This window comes from Arachis hypogaea, chromosome 16, assembly GCF_003086295.3.
Source record: "Arachis hypogaea cultivar Tifrunner chromosome 16, arahy.Tifrunner.gnm2.J5K5, whole genome shotgun sequence".
Lineage (NCBI taxonomy): Eukaryota > Viridiplantae > Streptophyta > Magnoliopsida > Fabales > Fabaceae > Arachis > Arachis hypogaea.
The window spans coordinates 29,037,083-29,046,677 of record NC_092051.1 but is presented as its reverse complement, the minus strand read 5'-3'; the positions used below and the strand labels follow the sequence as shown (position 1 = coordinate 29,046,677).

The following is a 9,595-nucleotide window of genomic DNA, read 5'->3' as shown; positions in this document are numbered from 1 at the left end:
TATGTGGAGGTGGTGCACGAAATTGTGATATCTGGTAATGGCTTCTTAGGCCAGATACTCTGATCTAGTTTTATTGTCTGTCACAACTTCGATACAACTAACCAGCAAGTGCACTGGGTCGTCCAAGTAATACCTTACATGAGTAAGGGTCGAATCCCACGGAGATTGTTGGTATGAAGCAAGCTATGGTCACCTTGTAAATCTCAGTTAGGCGGATATAAAACAGTTATGTGGTTTTCGAATTATAAATAATAAAATAGGGATAGAGATACTTATGTAAATCATTGGTAGGAATTTCAGATAAGCGAATGGAGATGCTTTCGTTCCTCTGAACCTCTGCTTTCCTGCTATCTTCATCCAATCAGTCTTACTCCTTTCCATGGCTGGCTTTATGCAAGGGCATCACCGTTGTCAGTGGCTACATCCCCTCCTCTCAGTGAATAATATGCTCACGCACCCTGTCACGGCACGGCTATTCATCTGTCGGTTCCCGATCATGCTGGAATAGGATTCACCCTCCTTTTGCGTCTGTCACTAACGCCCAACAATCGCGAGTTTGAAGCTCGTCACAGTCATTCAATCATTGAATCCTACTCGGAATACCACAGACAAGGTTTAGACCTTCCGGATTCTCTTGAATGCCGTCATCATTCTAGCTTACGCCACGAAGATTCTGGTTAGGAGATCTAAGAGATACTCATTCTAGCTTATTTCATGTAGAACAGAAGTGTTTGTCAGGCACGCGTTCATAAAGGAGAAGGATGATGAGCGTCACACATAATCATCACCTTCATCACGTTCTTGGGTGCGAATGGATATCTTAGAAGCGAAATAAGAAGAATTGAATAGAAAACAGTAGTACTTGCATTAATCTTTGAGGAACAGCAGAGCTCCACACCTTAATCTATGGAGTGTAGAAACTCTACCGTTGAAAATACATAAGTGAAGGTCCAGGCATGGCCGAGATGGACAGCCCCCTTGATCTAAGAACAATGCGTTCAAAGATGATCCTAAGATCCTAAGATGATCAAAAGATGCCTAATACAATAGTAAGAGGTCCTATTTATAATAAACTAGTCACTAGGGTTTACATGAGTAAGTAATTGATGCATAAATCCACTTCCTGGGCCCACTTGGTGTGTGTTTGGGCTGAGCCTGAGTGTTGCACGTGCAGAGGCCATTTGTGGAGTTGAACGCCAGTTTCTGTGCCAGTTTGGGCGTTCAACTCTGGTTTTGGATCCTTTTCTGGCGCTGGACGCCAGATTTGGGTAGAAAGCTGGCGTTGAACGCCAGTTTACGTCCTCTATTCTTGGTCAAAGTATGGACTATTATATATTGCTGGAAAGCCCTGGAGGTCTACTTTCCAACGCAATTGGAAGCGCGCCATTTCGAGTTTTGTAGCTCCAGAAAATTCACTTTGAGTGTAGGGAGGTCAGAATCCAACAGCATCAGCAGTCCTTTTTCAACCTCTGAATCTGATTTCTGCTCAAGTCCCTCAATTTCAGCCAGAAAATACCTGAAATCACAGAAAAATACACAAACTCATAGTAAAGTCCAGAAATGTGAATTTAACATAAAAACTAATGAAAACATCCCTAAAAGTGACTAGATTCTACTAAAAACATACTAAAAACAATGCCAAAAAGCGTATAAATTATCCGCTCATCACAACACCAAACTTAAATTGTTGCTTGTCCCCAAGCAACTGAAAATCAAATAGGATAAAAAGAAGAGAATATACTATAAATTCCAAACTATCAATGAAACAGAGCTTCAATCATATGAGCGGGACTTATAGCTTTTTGCCTCTTGAATAGTTTTGGCATCTCACTTTATCCATTGAAGTTTAGAATGATTGGCATCTATAGGAACTTCAGATTTCGAATAGTGTTATTGACTCTCCTAGTTCAGTATGATGATTCTTGAACACAGCTTCTTTATGAGTCTTGGCCGTGGCCCTAAGCACTTTGTTTTCCAGTATTACCACCGGATACATAAACACAGACACATAACTGGGTGAACCTTTTCAAATTGTGACTCAGCTTTTGCTAAAGTCCCCAATTAGAGGTGTCCAGGGTTCTTAAGCACACTCTTTTTTTGCTTTGGACCTTGACTTTAACCACTCAGTCTCAAGTTTTCACTTGACACCTACACGCCACAAGCACATGGTTAGGGACAGCTTGGTTTAGCCGCTTAGACCAGGATTTTATTCCTTTAGGCCCTCCTATCCACTGATGCTCAAAGCCTTGGGATCCTTTTTATTTGCCCTTGCCTTTTGGTTTTAAGGGTTATTGGCTTTTTCTGCTTGCTTTTTCTTTTTCTTTCTACATTTTTTTTTCGCCTATTTTTTTTTTCTGCAAGCTTTGTTCTTTGCTGCTTTTTCTTGCTTCAAGAATCATTTTTATGATTTTTCAGATTATCAAATAACATGTCTCCTAGTCATCATTCTTTCAAGAGCCAACATATTTAACATTCTTAAACAATAACTTCAAAAGACATATGCACTGTTCAAGCATACATTCAGAAAACAAGAAGCATTGTCACCACATCAATATAATTAAGCTAAGTTCAAGGATAAATTCGAAACTCATATACTTCTTGTTCTTTTGAATTAAAACATTTTTCATTTAAGAGAGGTGATGGATTCATAGGACATTCATATCTTTAAGACATAGTTTACTAACTACTAATGATCATGTAATGAAGGCACAAACATAGATAAGCACATAATATAGAAAACGAAAAACAGAGAAAGCAAGAACAAGGAATGAATCCACCTTAGTGATGGTGGCGTTTCCTTCTTGAGGAACCAATAATGTCCTTGAGCTCTTCTATGTCTCTTCCTTGTCTTTGTTGCTCCTCCCTCATTGCTTTTTGATCTTCTCTTATTTCATGAAGCATGATGGAGTGCTCTTGATGTTCCACCCTTAGTTGTCCCATATTGGAACTTAATTCTCCTAGGGAGGTGTTGATTTGCTCCCAATAATTTTGTGGAGGAAAGTGCATTTGAGGCATCTCAGGGATCTCATGGAAATGAGCTTCTTGCGCCTCTTGAGCTCCATGACTGGGCTCTCTTGCTTGCTCCATCTTTTTCTTAGTGATGGGCTTGTCCTCTTTGATGAGGATATCACCCTCTATGTCAATCCCAGCCGAATTGCATAGGTGGCAGATGAGGTGAGGGAAGGCTAACCTTGCCATGGTGGAGGACTTGTCAGCCACCTTGTAGAGTTCTTGAGGTATAATCTCATGAACTTCCACCTCTTCTCCAGTCATGATGCTATGGATCATGATGGCCCGGTCTATAGTAACTTCAGACCGGTTGCTAGTGGGAATGATTGAGCATTGAATAAACTCCAACCATCCTCTAGCTATAGGCTTGAGGTCCAATCTTCTTAGTTGGACCGGCTTGCCTTTGGAGTCAATCTTCCATTGAGCTCCTTCTACACATATGTCCATAAGGACTTGGTCCAACTTTTGATCAAAGTTGACTCTCCTTGTGTAGGGGCGTGCGTTCTCTTCCTTGTATGGCAAGTTGAACGCCAACCTCACAATTTCCGGACTAAAATCTAAGTATTTCCCCCGAACCATTGTAACATAGTTCTTTGGATTCGGGTTCCTACTTTGATCATGGTTCTTGGTGATCCATGCATTGGCATAGAACTCTTGAACCATTAGGATGCTGACTTGTTGGATGGGATTTGTTAGAACTTCCCAACCTCTTCTTTGAATTTCATGTCGGATCTCCGGATACTCATTTCTTTTGAGTTTAAAAGGGACCTCAGGGATCACCTTCTTCTTGGCCACAACATCATAGAAGTGGTCTTGATGGGCTTTGGAGATGAACCTTTCCATCTCCCATGACTCGGATGTGGAAGCTTTTGTCTTCCCTTTCCCTCTTCTAGAGGATTCTCCGGTCTTGGGTGCCATCAATGGTAATGGAAAAACAAAAAAAAGCTATGCTTTTACCACACCAAACTTAGAATATTGCTCGCCCTCGAGCAATAAACAAAAGAATAGAAGAAGAAGAAGAAGAAATATGGAGGGGGAGAGGGAGATGTGGTTTCGGCCAAGGAGAGTGTAGAGGGGTGTGTTGTGTGAATTCGATGAAGAATGGTGGTCTTTATATAGGGAAGGGAGGGGGGTTAAGGTTCGGCCATATGGGTGGGTTTGGGTGGGAAATTGGTTTTGAATTTTTGAAGGTAGGTGGAGTTTATGAGGTAGGTTTATGGGGAAGAGTGGATGGATGTGAGTGGTGAAGAGGTGATGAGGAAGAGAGTTTGAGGTGATTGGTGAAGGGTTTTTGGGGAAGAGTGTTTATGGGGTTGTGTGAAAGAGGGGTGCGAAGAAGTGAGTGGAGGTAGGTGGGGATCCTGTGGGGTCCACAGATCCTGAGGTGTTCAAGGATTTACATCCCTGCACCCATTAGGCATGTAAAAATGCCTTTGTTCCCAACTCTGGGCGTTCAGCGCCAGGTTGGTGGCCATTTTGGGCATTCAACGCCCATTTGTGTGCCATTTCTGGCGTTGAACGCCAGAACCATGCTTGTTCTGGCGTTCAGCGCCCAGAAGCTACCCATTTTGGGCGTTCAGCGCCAGAACTATGCTCTGTTCTGGCGTTTGAACGCCAGACAGATGCTCCTCTAGGGTGTGATTTTTCTTCTGCTGTTTTTGATTCCGTTTTCAATTTTGCTATTTATTTTGTGACTCCACATGATCATGAACCTAAGAAAACATGAAAAACAATAAAAATAAGAATTAGATAGACATTGGGTTGCCTCCCAACAAGCGCTTCTTTAATGTCAATAGCTTGACAGTGGGCTCTCATGGAGCCTCACAGATGTGCAGAGCTTTGTTGAGACTCTCCAACACCAAACTTAGAGTTTGGATATGGGAGTTCAACACCAAACTTAGAGTTTGGTTGTGGCCTCCCAACACCAAACTTAGAGTTTGACTGTGGGGGCTCTGGTTGACTCTGCTTGGAGAAAAGCTTTTTCTACTTCCTCTCCATGGTTGTAGAGGGAGATCCTTGAGTTTTAAACACAAGGGAGTTCTCATTCCATTGAAGGAATATTTCACCTCTGTCAACATCAATCACAGCTCTTGCTGTGGCCAGGAAAGGTCTTCCTAGGATGATGGATTCATCCTCTTCCTTTCCAGTATCCAGGACTATGAAATCAGTAGGTATGTAAAGGCCCTCAACCTTTACTAATACATCTTCTATGTCATGACCCGAACCAAGCCATGACTGGCGCTCAAGGGACAAGTTCCTCAGCAAGCCAAACGACCAAATTTTCAGAAAAACGGACAGAATCTCCTCTGTTTCTAGGACCTTACCAACATAAATATTAACTCCCTGTATTGATAATAAACCTCCATTTCCAAGACAACACAACAACATACTCCAAATTATATCCACAACCAAATATATCCAAAATACGCATCATATATATATATATATATATATATATATATATATATATATATATATATCAAGTTGATAACTAGAGTATATAGTTAAAACCATAAGTCTTACATAACCAAATCATAATTACTACTTAAACAGTTCAAGATTCAAAATAACATAACCCACACGAGGATCCTGCCTGTGGCATATGGAGCATTGACATAATCTAGATTTTGAGCAAAGGTTCCATTACATAATTACTTAGCCCTTGGAAAGAAGAAGGGCTCACCAAAATGACTAAGATCTACTGAGGGGCAGGTGGAATGGAACCTGGAATGACTCCTGTATCTGAAAAACATGGGAATATAATAGGGTGAGTTTTGCAACTCAGTGAGCAAACATTACATCTATAACCCACACGAGACAATACAGAGTTTACCTTGAAAATTATATTTCTTTTCAGAGATGAGAAATTCATATTAATTAATTATACAAACATTAGATAAATAGTTAAGCGGATGAACTGAAATGGGAGTTCTCATTCCAGAAGTCAAATCAAATCAAATATTACACATCTAGGGCGGCTCCACCTCTAAGGGTAGCCCTTTCCTCTAGTGTGCCCGTACGGTATAACAGATCCAACGTGTGGCCTACACGTTAGGCTAGCAACACCCCTGCTAGCTGAGGTCTGAGCCAGATGCATCTAGGTTAACGTCATAACCGCCGTTAACTACGGTTTTCTAGTCAGAGTCTCCCAAACCAATCCAAACCAAATCACTTATAAAAATCTCTAGTGCTTATAACATACTACTAAATTCCATAGCAAATCAACATGTATAGGATTGCATACTAAAATTTAATTAAAATTTACATAAGGTCAAATAAGAAAACATTTATACTTTACAGAATATATAAATATCGTCTCGTGTGTATTTTTATAAAATTGTAAGTTTCATAAATCAATATTTATTTTCAAAAATTCAAAAATCACAATAATAAAATATTTTCAAGCTCCAAAATTAATGATTCAACATAGATATTGATAATAATATATTTAAAAACAATTATAGATATAATATCCACTCACAACTTGATTCCAAAGAACCGGAAGCAACTCTGAGCGCGTCAACGAGCTACCAAATGATGTCCAATAATTCTACAACTCTAGAAATATGACAATAATGATATTTGTGAGCTACTAATGTTGTCAATTAACATAATCTTACTCACCTTGACAAAAGCCCCAAATTTTCTAACCCCTAATAACCCTAATTCGGATTTATATATACCCATAAATATAGAGATGACAAAAATTGGAGATATGGCTAATTATTGAGTCAAAGAGTTACCTTGAAGCCTCAATAATAACCAGAACTCAAAAGTTGAATACTTTCTTCACCAAGTAGGTTGAAGCTCCATGATTTAGGGTTGTGATAAAAGAAATTTGAATGAATAAAATAGAGAAGAGAAGGAGAAGGAATTAAGATGAAAGAAGTGGGTTTAATGATGGTGTGTGTTTGCAAGAAGAAGAGATGAGAAGATGGGAGAGATGAATGAGAAAGAAGGGAAGAGGAGAAGAGGGTTTTAGGTTTTGTTGGAAGGAAATAAAAGAAAATGAAAGAAGGAAAGGGGGGACGGGAGTCTTCGACAGATGGGGGAGAAGGGGAGAAAATTTAAGTGGGGGCATGTGCCCCCCACGTGCTTTCCATCCTTTTTTTTTTTTTTTTTTCGGTTATAACATTCTACTTGTCCATAAGCCTGTCTTCTTGCGCTGTCTGCCATCTCTAGTGAGATTTTAGCAGCTTGCACCCCATAGATTCCCAGTTTCTCTATTACAGAGAGGGGCATGAGGTTTATTCCTGAACCAAGGTCACACAGAGCCTTAAAGATCATGGTGCCTATGGTACAGGGTATTATGAACTTTCCAGGATCCTGTCTCTTCTGAGGCAATGTCAGTTGATCCAGATCACTTAGTTCATTGATGAACAAGGGAGGTTCAACTTCCCAAGCATCAATGCCAAACAATTTGGCATTCAGCTTCATGATTGCACCAAGAAACTTGGCAATTTGCTCTTCAGTGACATCCTCATTCTCTTCAGAAGAGGAATACTCATCAGAGCTCATGAAGGGCATAAGGAGGTTCAATGGAATCTCTATGGTCTCTAGATGAGCCTCAGAGTCCTTTGGTTCCCCAGAGGGAAGCTCCTTATTGATCACTGGACGTCCTAGGAGGTCTTCCTCCTTGGGATTCACGTCTTCTCCTTTCCTCACAGGTTCGGCCATGGCGCTTATGTCAATGGCCTTGCACTCTCCTTTTGGGTTCTCTTCTGTATTGCTTGGGAGAGTACTAGGAGGGATTTCAGTGATCCTTTTACTCAGCTGGCCCACTTGTGCTTTCAGATTTCTAATGGAAGACCTTGTTTCATTCATGAAACTTACAGTGGCCTTAGATAGATCAGAGACTAGATTTGCTAAATTAGAAGCATTTTATTCAGAGTTCTCTGTCTGTTGCTGAGTTGATGGTGGAAAAGGTTTGCTATTGCTAAACCTGTTTCTTCCACCATTATTAAAGCCTTGTTGGGGCTTTTGATCCTTCCATGAGAAATTTGGATGATTTCTCCATGTTGAGTTATAGGTGTTTCCATAAGGTTCACCTAAGTAATTTACCTCTGCTATTGCAGGGTTCTCAGGATCATAAGCTTCTTCTTCAGAAGATGCCCTTGAGTACTGTTGGATGCAGCTTGCATTCCATACAGACTCTAAGAGATCATATTGACTTGCTGAGTCAATATTTTATTCTGAGCTAATATGGCATTCAGAGTATCAACCTCAAGAACTCCCTTCTTCATAGGCGTCCCATTACTCACAGGATTTCTTTCAGAAGTGTACATGAACTGGTTATTAGCAACCATGTCAATGAGTTCTTGAGCTTCTACAGGCGTTTTCTTTAGGTGAATGGATCCACCTGCAGAAGTGTCCAGTGACATCTTTGATAGCTCAGATAGACCATCATAGAATATATCCAGGATGGTCCATTCTGAAAGCATGTCAGAAGGACACTTTTTGGTCAACTGTTTGTATCTTTCCCAAGCTTCATAGAGGGATTCACCTTCTTTCTGTCTGAAGGTTTGAACATCAGCTCTAAGCTTGCTCAGCTTTTGAGGAGGAAAGTACTTGGCTAAGAAAGCCGTGACCAGCTTATCCCAAGAGTTCAGGCTGTCTTTGGGTTGAGAATCTAACCATAATCTAGCTCTGTCTCTTACAGCAAAAGGGAAAAGCATGAGCCTGTAGACTTCAGGATCTACTCCATTAGTCTTAACAGTATCACATATCTGCAAGAATTCAGTCAAGAACTGAAAAGGATCTTCAGATGGAAGTCCATGAAACTTGCAGTTCTGCTGCATTAGAGAAACTAATTGAGGTTTCAGCTCAAAGTTGTTTGCTCCAATGGCAGGAATGGAGATGCTTCTTCCATGTAAATTGGAATTAGGTGCAGTAAAGTCACCAAGCATCTTCCTTACATTATTATTATTTTCGGCTGCCATCTCCTTTTCCTGTTCGAAAATTTCTGAAAGGTTATCTCTAGATTGTTGTATTTTAGCTTCTCTTAATTTTCTCTTCAGAGTCCTTTCAGGTTCTGGATCTGCTTCCACAAGAATGTTCTTGTCCTTGCTCCTGCTCATATGACAAAGAAGAAGGCACAGAAAAATAATAATAATAATAGAGATCCTTTATACCACAGTATAGGGATCCCTTTGTGAGTGGAAGAAAAGAGGGGGAGATAAAGAATGTGATGTAAAGGAAGAAACACAACTGTATGAATGGAAGAGATGTGAGATGAGATGTTAGGATATGAATGAATAAATAGAATGAGATGGGGGAGGGATAATTTTCGAAAATTATTTTGAAAAAAGAGTTAGTGGTTTTTGAAAAATGGTTTTTTTTTTTTTTGAAAAAATGTTAATAATTTTCGAAAAATTTTTAAATAAAAGATAAAAATAATTAGTTAATTAAAAAGAAATTTTTGAAAAAGGGGGAGATATTTTCGAAAATTAGAGAGAGAGAGTTAGTTAGGTAGTTTTGAAAAAGTTAAGAAACAAACAAAGAGTTAGTTAGTTAGTTGAAACAAATTTTGAAAAGATATTTTTGAAAAAGATAAGATAAGAAGATATCTTTGAAAAGATATGATTGA

At 39.7% G+C, this 9,595-nt stretch overlaps 1 non-coding gene across 1 annotated transcript; it reads left to right on the top strand.

The window, feature by feature from the left end:
• The first annotated feature begins 8,444 nt into the window (after nt 1–8,444).
• LOC112760881 (small nucleolar RNA R71) lies at nt 8,445–8,552 on the top strand. Its single transcript, XR_003181297.1, has one exon. It is a non-coding gene; the product is annotated as a small nucleolar RNA R71 (small nucleolar RNA).
• Nucleotides 8,553–9,595: the final 1,043 nt, after the last annotated feature.